We start from the raw sequence: 17,072 nt of genomic DNA on the forward strand, positions 1-17,072 counted from the left end.
GGAGGGGTGGAGATTGGAAGCAAAATTAATAAATTTTTCCAAGTCCTGACGAGAGCGTGAAGCGGCACCGAAGTAATCATCGATGTACCGGAGAAAGAGTTGTGGAAGGGGGCCGGAGTAGGACTGCAACAAGGAATGTTCCACATACCCCATAAAGAGACAGGCATAGCTGGGGCTGTCTCTTTATGGAGTATGTGGAACATTCCTTGTTGCAGTCCTACTCCGGCCCCCTTCCACAACTCTTTCTCCGGTACATCGATGATTACTTCGGTGCCGCTTCACGCTCTCGTCAGGACTTGGAAAAATTTATTAATTTTGCTTCCAATCTCCACCCCTCCATCATTTTCACGTGGTCCACCTCTGACACTTCCCTTCCCTTCCTTGACCTCTCTGTCTCAATCTCTGGTGATAGACTGTCCACCAATATCCATTACAAACCCACCGACTCCCACAGCTATCTCGACTACAGCTCCTCACACCCCGCTTCCTGTAAGGACTCCATCCCATTCTCTCAGTTCCTTCGCCTCCGTCGCATCTGTTCCGATGATGCTACATTCAAAAACAGTTCCTCTGACATGTCCTCCTTCTTCCTTAACCGAGGTTTTCCACCCACGGTCGTTGATAGGGCCCTCAACCGTGTCCGGCCCATCTCCCGCGCATCCGCCCTCACGCCTTCTCCTCCCTCCCAGAAACATGATAGGGTCCCCCTTGTCCTCACTTATCACCCCACCAGCCTCCGCATTCAAAGGATCATCCTCCGCCATTTCCGCCAACTCCAGCATGATGCCACCACCAAACACATCTTCCCTTCACCCCCCTTATCGGCATTCCGTAGGGATCGCTCCCTCCGGGACACCCTGGTCCACTCCTCCATCACCCCCTACTCCTCAACCCCCTCCTATGGCACCACCCCATGCCCACGCAAAAGATGCAACACCTGCCCCTTCACTTCCTCTCTCCTCACCGTCCAAGGACCCAAACACTCCTTTCAAGTGAAGCAGCATTTCACTTGCATTTCCCCCAACTTAGTCTACTGCATTCGTTGCTCCCAATGTGGTCTCCTCTACATTGGAGAGACCAAACGTAAACTGGGCGACCGCTTTGCAGAACACCTGCGGTCTGTCCGCAAGAATGACCCAAACCTCCCTGTCGCTTGCCTTTTTAACACTCCACCCTGCTCTCTTGCCCACATGTCTGTCCTTGGCTTGCTGCATTGTTCCAGTGAAGCCCAACGCAAACTGGAGGAACAACACCTCATCTTCCGACTAGGGACTTTACAGCCTTCCGGACTGAATATTGAATTCAACAACTTTAGGTCGTAAGCTCCCTCCCCCATCCCCACCCCCTTTCTGTTTCCCCCTTCCCTTTTTTTTCCCCAATAAATTATAAAGATTTTCCTTTTCCCACCTATTTCCATTATATAAATAAAAAAAAAACCCCACTAGAGCTATACCTTGAGTGCCCTACCATCCATTCTTAATTAGCACATTCGTTTAGATAATATCACCAACTTTAATTTTAACACCTATGTGTTCTATTGTACTATTGTCGTTGACATCTTTTGATGATCTGCTTCTATCACTGCTTGTTTGTCCCTACAACCACACCACCCCCCCCTCCACCTCTTTGTCTCTCTATCTCTCCGCCCCCCACACACACACCTTAAACCAGCTTATATTTCAACTCTTTCTTGGACTCGAACGCAAGTTCTGTCGAAGGGTCATGAGGACTTGAAACGTCAACTCTTTTCTTCTCCGCCGATGCTGCCAGACCTGCTGAGTTTTTCCAGGTAATTCTGTTTTTGTTTTGGATTTCCAGCATCCGCAGTTTTTTTGTTTTTATCTCTTGAGCACAAATGTCAAGGTTGACACTCCAGTGCAGTACTGAGAGAATGCAGCACTGTTGGAGGTGCCATCTTTCAGATGAGAAGTTAAACCAAGGTCCCTTCATCATGAAACAGATTATCTGGTCATTATCACATTGCTGTTTGTTGAAGCTTGCTATGTACAAATTAGTTGCCATGTTTCCTACATTACAAGAGTGCTCCATTTGCATTTGAGCTCAAAGTGCTTGAGACATCTGCTGATCATGAAAAGCGTGATATAAGTGGAAGTCTTGTTTCTTTCTTAACACTGAACCCTCTCCTGTCCCCAATTCTCTCCCTCTCAGCCCATCCATCCATAATTAACCAGAGTCCACAAGGAACCAAAGACATCTCTCTCTGTTTCAAAGAGAGGCAAGTGGTTCTAGCTTGAGGAGCACCGCTCTGCATCAAGCATGAGTGACTAGGAATCTCTCTGCTCTTACTGCCTGCAATGGGCATACTGGAAAGAATAACAGGTTGGTTATAAACCTGTTTGGCAGCGTGATAAACTCTCCAACGGTGGCCAACAATCCTTGGCTGAAATTTTATGGGGCTGGGGAGACAAGGCGGATGGTGGACATATTGTTCCCCCAACTCCCCCATTACGAAAGTTGGTTTCAAACTGCCTGACTTGTAAACAAAGTCATCCCATTGCAATAGCACACTGGGGGCAACCTAAACGAGCAGAAAGTGGGACTTCCACCCCTCAACAGGAGGAAATCCTGCCTGCCGATCTGATTGGCTTGCAGCTCCAGCTGTCCCAGCAATGTCAGAGCTCAGTAGTGGCAAGCAGGCCCTGGGAAGAAGAGCAAAGGATCCCAGACTAGGGCAAGCCCAGGGATTTTAGGGCAGGAGAAGGTCCAGCACCCTAGGGTTAGAGGGGAAGGTGATGGGGGGCGGGGGGCAGGGCGGGTGGAAACAGATTGTGGGGGCCAGGTAGGGAGGCACAAGGGGGATGGGGTATCATCTTGGAGTGGGTGGGGTGCCCCTGGTGCACCTAGGGCTCCTCCCCCTCCTTCCTTCCTTTTAACCAGTTGGATTAAGAAGAGTGACCTGCCCATTGCTGCCCGGCCTGAGCATATAATGGCATGGGCAGCGTAATATTCAGGTCACTTGACTTGTTAACAAGCTCAATAGCCCATTAATTATTTTTTTAAGAAAATGGCGGATGGGCACTGAACTCGCCAGCCCGCCCTCCTACCATTTTAAGGGGGCCAGCTTGGGGGTGGGTGGGAGGGGGGGGCTAGCCACCTGTGTTATTTTGCGTGCCCTCCCTCAACCCCACTGAAAACATGCCGTAAAATCCAGCCCCTAGAGTGGGACTTGAACCTGGCACTTCTGACTCAGAGGTACTGAACCACAAGAGCCTCCAACCCTCTCAGCCCAATCTAATAAAAACAAAAAGCAAAAACTCAATACTATCACTGAGAAATTCAAGCATTTTTAGCAAGGAATAAAACTGGGCTTATTCCATGCTTCCTGAGGCTTTTAAATTAAACAACATGAGTTAATCTGTTTGCATTTAGACACGACAACTTTGATAAGTCATCTTTTGGGACAGGTTCATTTTAATCTCTCAGGTAAAAAAGGATTTCTTTTCCCGAAAAGCCACTAAAGCTGCAATACCCGAGGCGATGTCTGTAACTCCTAGGCAAGGGAGATTGGCAGCCAAGCTCAGCACCCTCCATATTCAACAGCTGTCTACCTCATCGCTTACTTAATCGGATCCCATGTCTAAATCAGAGACTGAAAATAAGATTAGGTGCTTTAAGACACAAATTGCTGTATTTAAAAGCAAGAGGCCTGCTGAGTACCAGGGAGTTTTAAATTATCCCAGTTATTTGTTTTAAAGTGCCCAGCTAATCCAACTGCAGATCTGTTTTAAAAGGGATTCTTGGTAAAAGAGAAAGTGATGACACTCGGTGCTGAAGCAACTCATGTAAAGCCTGATTGAAATACCTTCGCCTCTGAGTGAACTTGATTTTTGTACCTGGAATGGTCTGTATCTCATTAAGCTTTCATCGTTTTGAACAATATCTTCATTAAGTAGTCATTTATCATTCTAAGGACACCTGCAATTTTCCACTCTCACCATTTCCCCTCAATATGGTTTAAGAGGCTAAAGTTGGATTCCTGCAATCATTTAAATATATTCAGGAGAATTCATGAACAGTAAAGAGGCTACTTTTGTGAAATAGCTTTTGAGTTCTTACATCCCAAATACTTCGGTTTCCTTACCCACTGTCTTCACCCTTCACCCTCGCACTGTCAAAATCCAAAATGATACTGGGGCTAAAAGGGTTAAATTTTAAGTATAGGTTTCATAGACTAAGCTTGTATCCCCTTCAGTATAGAGGACTTAAGGTCAGTGGTTCTCAAACCTTATCATCTGCAGATCCCTTAGGCAGGGCAAAAGACCCTCCATACGACCAGCCAATCTTACTCCACACTAGCTTCTGCTTGCCAGTGAGAAAAAAATCTCATCAGAATTAACCACTGCTTTTGATGAGACATCAATGAGGTGATATTTGGTTCCAAACTGGAGAACTTCAGTTTAATGTCAAGCTCTACATTCAGCTGGTTCCTCTTTGTTTACAGCCCCACAGTGTTGAAAAATCTGACCTTGCAGTTGTATGTTGTAACAGTGACACAAATCTTGCTTATAAAACTACGTTCTTGTTACTCGTGCTTATGATGATTCACACTGTGCACACAGGAGCAGGTCTGGTCATGCAACGTCACGCGTGGTGGGATTTAGGGTTCTAGCTAGTTCTCTCGTATGGTCTGGGTCGTGGCATTGTGTGTCAGTGATTTACATTCTGGACCAGCCCGCAGACCACCTTGGAGGACCATCGTGGAGCAGCAGGGGTCCACAGACCCCATTTTGAGAACCATTGATTTGGAATGATCTAATTGAGGCCTTTAGGACAATTAAAAGATTTGATTGGGGAGACACAGAGAAACTATCTTCTCTGGTGGGGAGAGTCCAGAACAAAGGCCATAACCTTAAAATTAGAGCCAGGCCCCTCAGCAGTGATGTCAGGGAGCACTACTTCACACAAAAATAATGGAAATTTGGGACTCTCTCCCCATCCCCAACCCCCCAAAAAAATCAGCTGAAGCTGGGGATTAAACGAAAATGTAAAAACTGAGATTGGTAATTTTCGTAAAGGATATTAAGGGATAAGGAACCAGGTAGGTAGATAGTCTAACAGAATGGTGGAACAAGCTTGAGAAGCTGAATGGCCTTGTCCTTTGCCCATTCTCAGCAATTCACCAAGGCTCCTTCGACAACACCTTCCAAACCCACGACCTCGACCACCTGGAACAACAAGGGCAGCAGATGGATGGGAACACCACCACCTGTAAGTTCCCCTCCAAGTCGTTCACCATCCTAACTTGGAAATATATCGCCGTTCCTTCACTGTTGCTGGGTCAAAATCCTGGAACTCCCTCCCTAATAGCACTGTGGGTGTACCTACACCACATGGACTGCAGCGATTCAAGAAGGCAGCTCACCACCACCTTCTCAAGGGCAACTAGGGATGGGAAACAAATGCTGGCCTAGCCAGAGATGCCCACATCCCATGAAAGAATAAAAAAAAAATTCTAATTCAGTGTTTTCCCTAAAATTCCTGTCTGAAGAATCAACAACCCTCTTAAAACCAAGTCCTCTGTTGTCTAATCACTATTGCTTAATTTATCCAATCTTTCTGTCCTACATCACCATTAACTTCAGAAAATGCAGAAAAGGATGGTGGTCTTATTTAGCACTCATGCAGGACTGCGTAGTAAGCAGACAGCATCAAATGCTGCCAGCTGGGCTGGATCCCCACACAATGAATAGGCCTTAACCTGCAATCAATGTAATCTGTGTATTGCTTCCTTTCACTCTCAATGCCTAAAAATTAAGCCAGCCCAAGTGGACTGCAGTCTTCCATCAGACACCCAAGGAGTTCAATATTTTTCAAAGTCGCTCCATCCTCTCCCAGTAACACAAACACATCAAAGATGTGCTGAAGCCAGAGAACACGTTAGTTGGTTCTGATGTCCAGCTCAAATCAGTCAGGCACAGATAGTATGCTGCCTGTGAATAAGCTGCTCAATATTATGATCACTGGAACATGACTGAAGCAACTTCCACCCACATCATTAGCCTTCCTGTTTTATCCAGTTATATAGAGATATATAGAATTACATTGAGCCTACAGCACGGAAATACGACATTTAGCCCCAACAGGGCAATGCTGATGTCTATGTTCCACATGCGCCTCCTCCCATTCTACATGATTTAACCCCATCAACATATCCTTCTATTGCTATCTTCCTTATTTGTTTATCTAGCTTTTTCTTCATTGCATCTATGCTATTTGCCTCAACTGCTTCGTGTGGTAATATATTCCATATTCTCACCGCTCTCTGGTTGTTTATCTTAAATTCCCCACTGGGTTTATTAATGACTTTAATATTAATGGTCCCTAGTTCTGGTTTCCCCAGTGAGTGAAAACATCTTCTCCACAACTACGTACAGCAACATAATATTAATAATAATACATAACATACAAAACCTTCTTGTACTAAGTCTTTTGTATATATGGTGCCATAGCTGCAACAGTCAAATGTTCACACACTCAATCGAGCCTCCTCTTTCTCTCTCAAAAACCAACACAATTAAAAATTGCTGGAAATACTCAGCAGCATCTGTGGAGTGAGAAACAGAGTTAACATATGAGATCAAGGATCTGTCTTCAGAACTGAAACATTGGGCAGAATCTTCGCAACAGGAAAAAATGGTTTGGACCAGTATTCGTCCCAGTTTTCAATGGTGTTCCATTTTAAGGTACACAAGACCAGTTTGGACCAATATTCTTATTTCCCAGCTCTGAAGAAGAGTCATAAGAACTTGAAACGTCAACCCTGTTTCTCTCTCCACAGATGCTGCCAGACCTGCTGAGTTTTTCCAGAATTTAACGTTTTTATTTCAGATTTCCAACATCTGCAGTATTTTGCTTTTTCTTGTTCTCCAGTTTTTAGTGTTTCTTCGTTCTGGGCTGCTGAGGCGACAGGGGTCTTGCCTGCCAGCTGGAGAGCCAGCAAAAGACCCATCCTTCCACTTTTCGGGAAGGCCCGCAGAACGACCAAGCCAATCAGGTAGTGGCGGGCCTTCCCCTGGAATCAAGGCCCCAGGGGATGAAGTCTCACCAACTGAGAGTGCCAGCCAATCAAAGGCTCCGGTGCTCAGCAGCGTCACTGGGAGGCTGTGGCTACTGCCAGAAGGATAGACACCAGAGCAATCCAGACCACAGTAAGTAACGGGGCTGAGAGGTCGGCTTTCAGCACCGCCTCCCCCCCACTTCCCGATGTCCAGCCTCTTGATCAGGCACTGAGGGAAGTGGCAAGTTGGCCTCATGGTATTAACTGCCATGCATACTGTGTGATGACAGGCCCACCAGCCTGGGTTCATACCAGCGATTGCAGGATAAGGCCCTTAGGTGGTATTAATTGGCCACTTAAGAGCCTTAATTGTCAGCGGGATGGTAAGGTCGACCATGCACCTTCCCACACAGATTGTAACTGGTGGAGGTGGGAAGGCAGCAGGGTTCTGGTACACCATCATCCCACCTAACTAAATGCCCTTACTGCCTCCAAGCTCACCACCAGCAAGAAAAAAGATTCCACCTACTAACTCTGTTTCACTTTCCACAGATGCTGTCAGACCTCGTGCATTTTATATTTTTTCAGACACACACACACACACACACACACACAAAATGCATTGGCCAAAATGAACAGGCGAACTATGACATCTCAAATTTGGCAATTATTCACAGTAGACACCACTTACAGAAATGAGGGAGGGTTTCAAGGGGCAGTCACTGGAACCTTCAGAACTTTAGTAATTCTAGAACTTTCCAATTTACTGCTCCTGGACAAACGGCACTTATTTGAGGCTTTGCCTTTTAACTAGTAAAGCAGTGATACATCATCTTAATCATCTTACTGGCTTTCAGATAACTGACCAACTGCCAGAGTTTCATGTCCCTAGTTTAAGTTCCTATCTCAATCTCACTGCAATCACAATAGCACTTGAGGCACAGATTGTCTTCAATATCATTGTTTCCTTTTCATTTGTTTCGGCAACACTGTGCAGCTACCTCATAAACAGGGCACACAAGGTCAGGTGATAAATAGGAAGAACAAGACAATAAATTGTATATTAAACGGAAAATCCATCTCAAGGCTATGAAAGAGAACATAAGAACTTTCAAACTGTGCTGGAACCTTAGTAACATATTAAATTACACTGTTTACAATTACAAATGATTTTAATATAATGGCCTCAGCTTTGGCAGGACAAAAGTGTGAAATAACACAGAGTACACAATACATGTACTCATTACTAACAAGTGCCCTGTGTTATATTAGTCCTGCCCACTCCCAATGCCTCAAAATTAAAAATTTCAGCTATCTGTTTAGCTTCCTCCTCCATTCCTTAGTCAGACCACAGTTCAGGAATGTTCTGTTCAGGTTTAAGTACCCAATTCTAGAAAAAAATATCCATGCAATAGAAAAGGTACAGCAGGTTCATTAAAATAGCTTCCTCCTGTGCGGTACTATTCTGTCATTATTAATTAGGCTGTTAGTTATGAAGAGGCACTAACAGCAAGATCCCACAGCATTACTGGTAAATAAAAATGATCTAGTTATTTATTTCACTGCTATTTGTGAGAGCTTGCTGTGTACAAATTGGTTGCTGTGGTTCCTGCATTATGACAGTGACCACACCTCAAAAGTAATTAAAAACAAAAAAACTGCGGATGCTGGAAATCCAAAACAAAAACAGAATTACCTGGAAAAACTCAGCAGGTCTGGCAGCATCGGCGGAGAAGAAAAGAGTTGACGTTTCGAGTCCTCATGACCCTTCGACAGAACTTGAGTTCGAGTCCAGGAAAGAGCTGAAATATAAGCTGGTTTAAGGCGTGTGTGTGGGGGGCAGAGAGATAGAGAGACAGAGAGGTGGTGGTGGTGGGGGGGGGGGGGGTTGTAGGGACAAACAAGCAGTGATAGAAGCAGATCATCAAAAGATGTCAACGACAATAGTACAATAGAACACATAGGTGTTAAAGTTAAAGTTGGTGATATTATCTAAACGAATGTGCTAATTAAGAATGGATGGTAGGGCACCCAAGGTATAGCTCTAGTGGGGTTTTTTTTGTATAATGGAAATAGGTGGGAAAAGGAAAATCTTTATAATTTATTGGAAAAAAAAAGGAAGGGGGAAACAGAAAGTGGGTGGGGATGGGGGAGGGAGCTCACGACCTAAAGTTGTTGAATTCAATATTCATTCCGGAAGGCTGTAAGTACCCTTTTTCAAAGCTGCGCGTGCCCCCAGTTTCACTTTATCCTTCGGCTCATCCGACGCCTCAACAAGAAACTTTTTCTCTTTCTCTCAAGTGCTAAGGAACGCAAGCTCCAACAACTCATCGACACAAACACCCATCTAGGACCCTCCACCCCTGCCTGTCCCTCCGTCCCCACCCCATCTTCCAATCCCAACCCCAGCCGTGTATTCACTATACCCCCTGACCTTCCCCTCTCCGATGCTGAATGTTCAGTGCTCAGCAAAGGACTTAGTTTCATACCCTTACGCCCTCACCTCAATGAATTTCGGGCTCGGCATGATACTGAACTCTTCTTCCGCCGTCTTCGTCTCCGGGCTCACTTCTTTGGGCAGGAGTCCTCTCCCAGTTCAACGGATCCTTTTACCCATCTCCAATATTCTCCCTCCACCTGGACCCCTCCCTCTGGATTCTTACCTTCTCTCGATCTTTTCATTGAGAACTGTCGGCGCGACATTAGTCGTCTCAATTTCTCTGCTCCTCTCACCCATTCTAACCTGTCTCTCTCTGAACTTACTGCACTCCATTCTCTCAGGTCCAACCCTGACATTGTCATCAAACCCGCTGACAAGGGTGGTGCTGTTGTTGTCTGGCGCACTGACCTCTACCTCGCGGAGGCTGAGCGTCAACTCGCAGACACTTCCTCCTACCTCTCCCTGGACCATGACCCCACCACTGAACATCAAGCCACTGTTTCCAGGACTGTCACTGACCTCATCTCCTCTGGGGATCTCCCTCCCACAGCTTCCAACCTGATAGTCGCCCAACATCGGACGGCCCGCTTCTATCTCCTACCCAAAATCCACAAACAGAACTGCCCCAGTAGACCGATCGTCTCAGCTTGCTCCTGCCCCACAGAACTCATTTCTCGTTACCTTGACTCCCTTCTCTCTCCCCTTGTCCTGTCCCTTCCCACCTACATCCGTGATTCCTCTGACACCTTACGTCACATCAACAATTTCCAGTTCCCTGGCCCCTACCGCTTCCTCTTCACCATGGACGTCCAATCCCTCTACACCTCCATCCCCCACCAGGATGGTCTGAGGGCCCTTAGCTTCTTTCTCGAACAGAGGCCCGAACAATCCCCATCCACCACTACTCTCCTCCGTCTGGCTGAACTTGTTCTCACGCTGAACAATTTCTCCTTCAACTCCTCTCACTTCCTCCAAATAAAAGGTGTGGCTATGGGTACCTGCATGGGCCCCAGCTATGCCTGTCTCTTTATGGGGTATGTGGAACATTCCTTGTTGCAGTCCTACTCCGGCCCCCTCCCACAACTCTTTCTCCGGTACATCGATGATTACTTCGGTGCCGCTTCATGCTCTCGTCAGGACTTGGAAAAATTTATTAATTTTGCTTCCAATCTCCACCCCTCCATTTTCACGTGGTCCATCTCTGACACTTCCCTTCCCTTCCTTGACCTCTCTGTCTCAATCTCTGGTGATAGACTGTCCACCAATATCCATTACAAACCCACCGACTCCCACAGCTATCTCGACTACAGCTCCTCACACCCCGCTTCCTGTAAGGACTCCATCCCATTCTCTCAGTTCCTTCGCCTCCGTCGCATCTGTTCCGATGATGCTACATTCAAAAACAGTTCCTCTGACATGTCCTCCTTCTTCCTTAACCGAGGTTTTCCACCCACGGTCGTTGATAGGGTCCTCAACCGTGTCCGGCCCATCTCCCGCGCATCCGCCCTCACGCCTTCTCCTCCCTCCCAGAAACATGATAGGGTCCCCCTTGTCCTCACTTATCACCCCACCAGCCTCCGCATTCAAAGGATCATTCTCCGCCATTTCCGCCAACTCCAGCATGATGCCACCACCAAACACATCTTCCCTTCACCCCCCTTATCGGCATTCCGTAGGGATCGCTCCCTCCGGGACACCCTGGTCCACTCCTCCATCACCCCCTATTCCTCAACCCCCTCCTATGGCACAACCCCATGCCCACGCAAAAGATGCAACACCTGCCCCTTCACTTCCTCTCTCCTCACCGTCCAAGGACCCAAACACTCCTTTCAAGTGAAGCAGCATTTCACTTGCATTTCCCCCAACTTAGTCTACTGCATTCGTTGCTCCCAATGTGGTCTCCTCTACATTGGAGAGACCAAACGTAAACTGGGCGACTGCTTTGCAGAACACCTGCGGTCTGTCCGCAAGAATGACCCAAACCTCCCTGTCGCTTGCCATTTTAACACTCCACCCTGCTCTCTTGCCCATATGTCTGTCCTTGGCTTGCTACATTGTTCCAGTGAAGCCCAACGCAAACTGGAGGAACAACACCTCATCTTCCGACTAGGGACTTTACAGCCTTCCGGAATGAATATTGAATTCAACAACTTTAGGTCGTGAGCTCCCTCCCCCATCCCCACCCACTTTCTGTTTCCCCCTTCCTTTTTTTTTTCCAATAAATTATAAAGATTTTCCTTTTCCCACCTATTTCCATTATACAAAAAAACCCCACTAGAGCTATACCTTGAGTGCCCTACCATCCATTCTTAATTAGCACATTCGTTTAGATAATATCACCAACTTTAACTTTAACACCTATGTGTTCTATTGTACTATTGTCGTTGACATCTTTTGATGATCTGCTTCTATCACTGCTTGTTTGTCCCTACAACCACACCACCCCCCCCACCACCTCTCTGTCTCTCTATCTCTCTGCCCCCCACACACACACCTTAAACCAGCTTATATTTCAGCTCTTTCCTGGACTCGAACTCAAGTTCTGTCGAAGGGTCATGAGGACTCGAAACGTCAACTCTTTTCTTCTCCGCCGATGCTGCCAGACCTACTGAGTTTTTCCAGGTAATTCTGTTTTTGTTTTCAAAAGTAATTGAATAGCTGTAAAACACATTGGGACCTCCGGAGGTCATGAAGGGTACTATATAAATGCAACTCTATTTTCTCCCATTGAGTTGTGTGGTTAAGAAGTAGAAAAGGATAAGGATAATATTACAGTGCTGAAGAGAGGCAATGTCCGAGAGGGGTCAAGGGCTGAAACTATTTGGTTAGAGCTAAGCACAATAGAGGCACTGCTGGGCAGATTCCATAGGGCACCAACTAGTGGGAAAGGTACAGAGGAACAAATTTGCAAGGAAATTGCAGAGTGGTTGAAAAGAGTTGTTATAATGGAGAACATTAATTATGCTAATATAGATTGAGACAGTAACAAAGAAAATGGCAGAAGAAGGGAAGAGTTTCTGAAGTTTATTCAGAAGAATTTTCCTGATCAGTATATTTTTGGCTGATCGAAGCAAGAGACATGCAGCGAATGGTTAGGATCTGGAATGCACTGCCTGAGAGTGTGGTGCAGGCAGTTTCAACCAGGCCTTTCAAAAAGATAAAAGCAAAATATTGCGGATACTGGAAATCTGAAACAAAAACAGAAAATGCTGGAAAAACTCAGCCGGTCTAACAGCAGTTGTGGAGAACAAAAAGAACAGAGTTAACATTTTGAGTCCGTATGACTCTTCTTCAGACCTAAAGAGAAGGATATTGTCCAGGTCTTGCTGCATTTGAACATGGACTGCTTCAGTATCTGAGGAGCCGTGAATGATGCTGAACACTGTGCAATCATCAGCGAACATCCCCACTTCTGACCTTATGATGGAAGGTCATTGATGACACAGCTGAAGATGGTTGGGCCCAGGACACTACCCTGAGGAACTCCTGCAGTGATGTCCTGGAGCTGAGATGACTGACCTCCAACAATCGCAACCACCTTCCTTTGTGCTAGGTATGACTCCAACTGGCAGAGAGTTTTCCCCCAATTCCCATTGATTCCAGTTTTGCTAGGGCTCCTTGATGCCACACTTGGTCAAATGCAGCCTTGATGTCAAGGGCAGTTACTCTGGCCGGGAGTTCAGCTCTTTTATCCATGTTTCAACCAAGGCTGTAATGAGGTCAGGAGCTGAATGTTCCTGGCAGAACCCAAACTGGGCATCAGTGAACAGGTTATTGCTAAGCAAAGTGCTGCTTGATAGCACTGCTGATGACGCCTTCCATTATTTACTGATGATGGAGACTAGACTGATGGGGCGGTAATTGGCCGGGCTGGATTTGTCCTGCTTTTTGTGTACAGGACATATCTAGTCAATTTTCCACATATCCGGGTAGATGCCAGTGGAACTGGAACAGCTTCACTCAGGGCGCGGGAAGTTCTGGAGCACAAGTCTTCAGTTCTATTGCCGGAATATTGTCAGGGTCCATAACCTTTGCAGTATCCAGTGCCTTCAGCCGTTTCTTGATATCACGTGGAGTGAATTGAATTGGCTGAAGTGGCATCTGAGGTGCTGGGGACCTCCGGAGGGGACTGAGTTGGATCATTCACTCAGCACTTCTGGCTGAAGATTATTGCGAATGCTTCAGCCTTATCTTTTGCACTGCTGTGCTGGGCTCCTCCATCGTTGAGGATGGGGATACTTGTGGAGCCTCCTCCTCCAGTGAGTTGTTTATTGTCCACCACCATTCATGACTGGATGTGACAGGACTGCAGAGCTTAGATCTGATCCATTAGTTGTGGGATCGCTTAGCTGTGTCTATTATTTGCTGCTTATGCTGTTTGGCATGCAAGTACTCCTGTGTTATAGCTTCACCAGGTTGACACCTCATTCTTGGTGTGCCTGGTGCTGCTCCTGGCATGCCCTCCTGCATTCTTCATTGAACCAAAGTTGATCCCGGCTTGATGGCAATGGTAGAGTGGGGGATATGCCTGGCCAAGAGGTCACAGATTGTGTTCAAGTACAATTCTGCTGCTTCTGATGACCCACAGCGCCTCATGGATGCCCAGTCTCGAGGTGCTAGATCCATTCGAAATCTATCCCATTTAGCATGATGGTAGTGCCATACAACACGATGGAAGGTATCCTCAAAAATGACGGCAGGACTTCGTCTCCACAATGACTGTGCGGAGGTCACTCCCTCCAATACTGTCATGGATAGATGCATCTGCGGTAGGCAGGTTGTTGAGGATGAGGTCAAGTATGTTTTTCCCTCTTGTTGGTTCCCTCACCACCTGCCGCAGACCCAGTCAAGCAGCTATGTTATTGAGGACTCGGCCAGCTCGGTCAGTAATGGTGCTACCGAACCACTCTTGGTGATGGACATTGAAGTCCCCCACCCAGAGTAAATTCTGCACTCTTGCCACCCTCGCTGCTTCCTCCAAGTGGTGTTCAACATGGAGGAGCACTGATTCATCAGCTGAGGGAGGTTTCCTTGCCCATGTTTGACCTGATGCCATGAGACTTCATGGTGTCTGGAGTCGATGTTGAGGACTCCCAGGGCAACTCCCTCTCGACTGTATACCACTGTGCCTCCACCTCTGCTGGGTCTGTCCTGCCGGTGGGACAGGACATATCCAGGGGTGGTGATGGTGGAGTCTGGGACATTATCTCTAAGATATGATTCCGTGAGGATGACTATGTCAAGCTGTTGCTTGACTAGTCTGTGAGACAGCTCTCCCAATTTTGGCACTAGCCCCCAGATGTTAGTGAAGAGTACTTTGCAGGGTCGACAGGACTGAGATTGGCGTTGTCATTTCCAGTGTCGAGATCGATGCCGGGTGATCCATCCAGTTTCATTCCTTTTTTGTGGCTTTGTAGTAGTTTGTTACAACTGAATGGCTTGCTAGGCTATTTCAGAGGGCATTTAAGAGTCAACCACATTGCTGTGGGTCTGGAGTCACATGTAGGCCAGACCAGGTAGGAACGACAGATTTCCTTCCCTGAAGGACATTAGTGAACCAGATGGGTTTTTACAACAATCAACAATGGTTTCACTTTAGACTTTTAATTCCAGATTTCTATTGAATTAAAATTCCACCATCTGCCATGGCGGGTTTCTGACATGTAATCCAGAGCACTACCCTGGGTCTCTGGACTACTAGTCCAGCAACAATGCCATTACGCCATCACCTCCCCAGGGCTGTAACGTGCTTAATCGGAAGATGAGGTGCTTCACTGGAACAATGCAGCAGGCCAAGATCGGACATGTGGGCATGAGAGCAGGATGGTGTGTTGAAATGGCAAGCGACAGGAAGGTCTGGGTCATACTTGTGGACAGATCAAAGGCGTTCCGCAAAGTAGTCACCCAGTCTGCGTTTGGCCTCTCTAATGTAAAGGAGACCGCATTGGGAGCAGCGAATGCAGTAGACCAAATTGAAGGAGGTGCGTGAAGCACTGTTCACCTGAAAGGACTGTTTGGGCCCTTGGATGGTGAGGATGGAGGAGGTAAAGGGGCAGGTGTTGCACCTTCTGTGATTGCATGGGAAGGTGCTGTGGAAGGAGATGAGATGATGGGGGTGATGGAGGAGTGGACCAGGGTGTCCCGGAGGGAACGATCCCTACGGAATGTTGACAAAGTGGGGTGAAGAGAAGATGTGTTTGATGGTGGCATCATGCTGGAGTTGGCGGAAATGGCGGAGGATGATCCTTTGAATGCGGAGGCTGGTGGGGTGAAAGGTGAGGACAAGGGGGACCTTATCATGGTTCTGGGAGGGAGAGGAAGGTGTAAGGGCAGAGGCGCAGGAGATGAGTCAGACACGGTTGAGGGCCCTGTCAACCACAGCGGGTCGGAAACCTCGGTTAAGGAAGAAGGAAGACATGTCAGAAGCACCATTTTGGAAAGTGGCGTCATCAGAACAGGTGCGATGGAGGGGAAGGAACTGAGAGAATGGGATGGAGTCCTTACAGGAAGCAGGGTGTGAGGTGCTGTGGTCGAGTTAGCTGTGGGAGTCGGTGGGCTTGTAGTGAATATTGGTGTATAGTCTATCAACAGAATTTGAGGCAGAGATGTCAAGGAAGGGAAAGGAAGATGAACCATGTGAAGGTGATGGAGGAGTGGAAATTGGAAGCAAAATTGATAAATTTTTCCAGGTCCAGACGAGAGCACGAAGCAGCACCGAAACAGTCATCGATACACTGAAACTGTCATCAATATACCGAAAAAAAGGGTTGTGGGAGGGGGCCTGAGTAGGGCTGGAACAAGGAATGTTCCATATACCCCATAAGGTGAGGCATAACTGGGGCCCATGCGGATACCCATAGCCACACCTTTTATTCGGAGGAAGTGAGACAAGTCTAAGGAGAAATTGTTCAGTGAGAGAACAAGTTTAGTCAGATGGAGGAGAGTGGTGGTGGAGGGGGATTGTTCAGGCCTCTGTTCAAGGAAGAAGCGGACAGTCCTGAGACCATCCTGGTGGGGGATGGAGGTGTAGAGGGATTGGACGTCCGTGGTGAAGAGGAGGCGGTTAGGGCCAGGGAACTGGAAATTATTGAAATGATGTAGGGCATCAGAGGAATCGAGGATGTTGGTGGGAAGAGACTGGACAAGGGGAGAGAGAACGGAGTCAAGATAGGAAGAAATGAGTTCCTTGGGGCAGGAACAGGCTGACATGATTGGTCTACCGGGACAGTCCTGTTTGTGGATTTCACGGAGGAGGTAGAAGCAGGTTGTCCAGGGTTGGGAAACTGTTAAGGGAAGATCTCCAGAGGAGATGAGGTCTGTGACAGTTCTCGAAACAATGGTTTGGGCCAGAATTTTACCTTCAGCGTGTGGGTGCATGTCTGACACGCCCGAACATAATATGATGCGCAATGACATCAGGCGCGTGTCCCGACGTCATCATGCTGTCTCGCAATATTTCAGCACGCCGATAATTGAAAGACCTATTAAGGCCATTAACAAACTAATTAACTTCAAATTTACGCTGCCTGACCAACCTAACAGTTGGCAGGCGGGCGAAAAGGCCAAGTGGCCTTTACATTTTTTAGGAAACCTCATCCACGAGCGGGATGAGGT

At 47.1% G+C, this 17,072-nt stretch overlaps 1 protein-coding gene across 3 annotated transcripts in view; it reads right to left on the minus strand.

Annotated features, from left to right (window-relative positions):
• The window catches only part of prkcab (protein kinase C, alpha, b), a 311,791-nt gene that overhangs the window by 190,865 nt on the left and 103,854 nt on the right, over positions 1-17,072 (minus strand). The gene's annotated exons all lie outside the window — the stretch shown is intronic.

Source organism: Carcharodon carcharias, chromosome 22, assembly GCF_017639515.1.
Source record: "Carcharodon carcharias isolate sCarCar2 chromosome 22, sCarCar2.pri, whole genome shotgun sequence".
Classification (NCBI taxonomy): Eukaryota; Metazoa; Chordata; class Chondrichthyes; order Lamniformes; family Lamnidae; genus Carcharodon; species Carcharodon carcharias.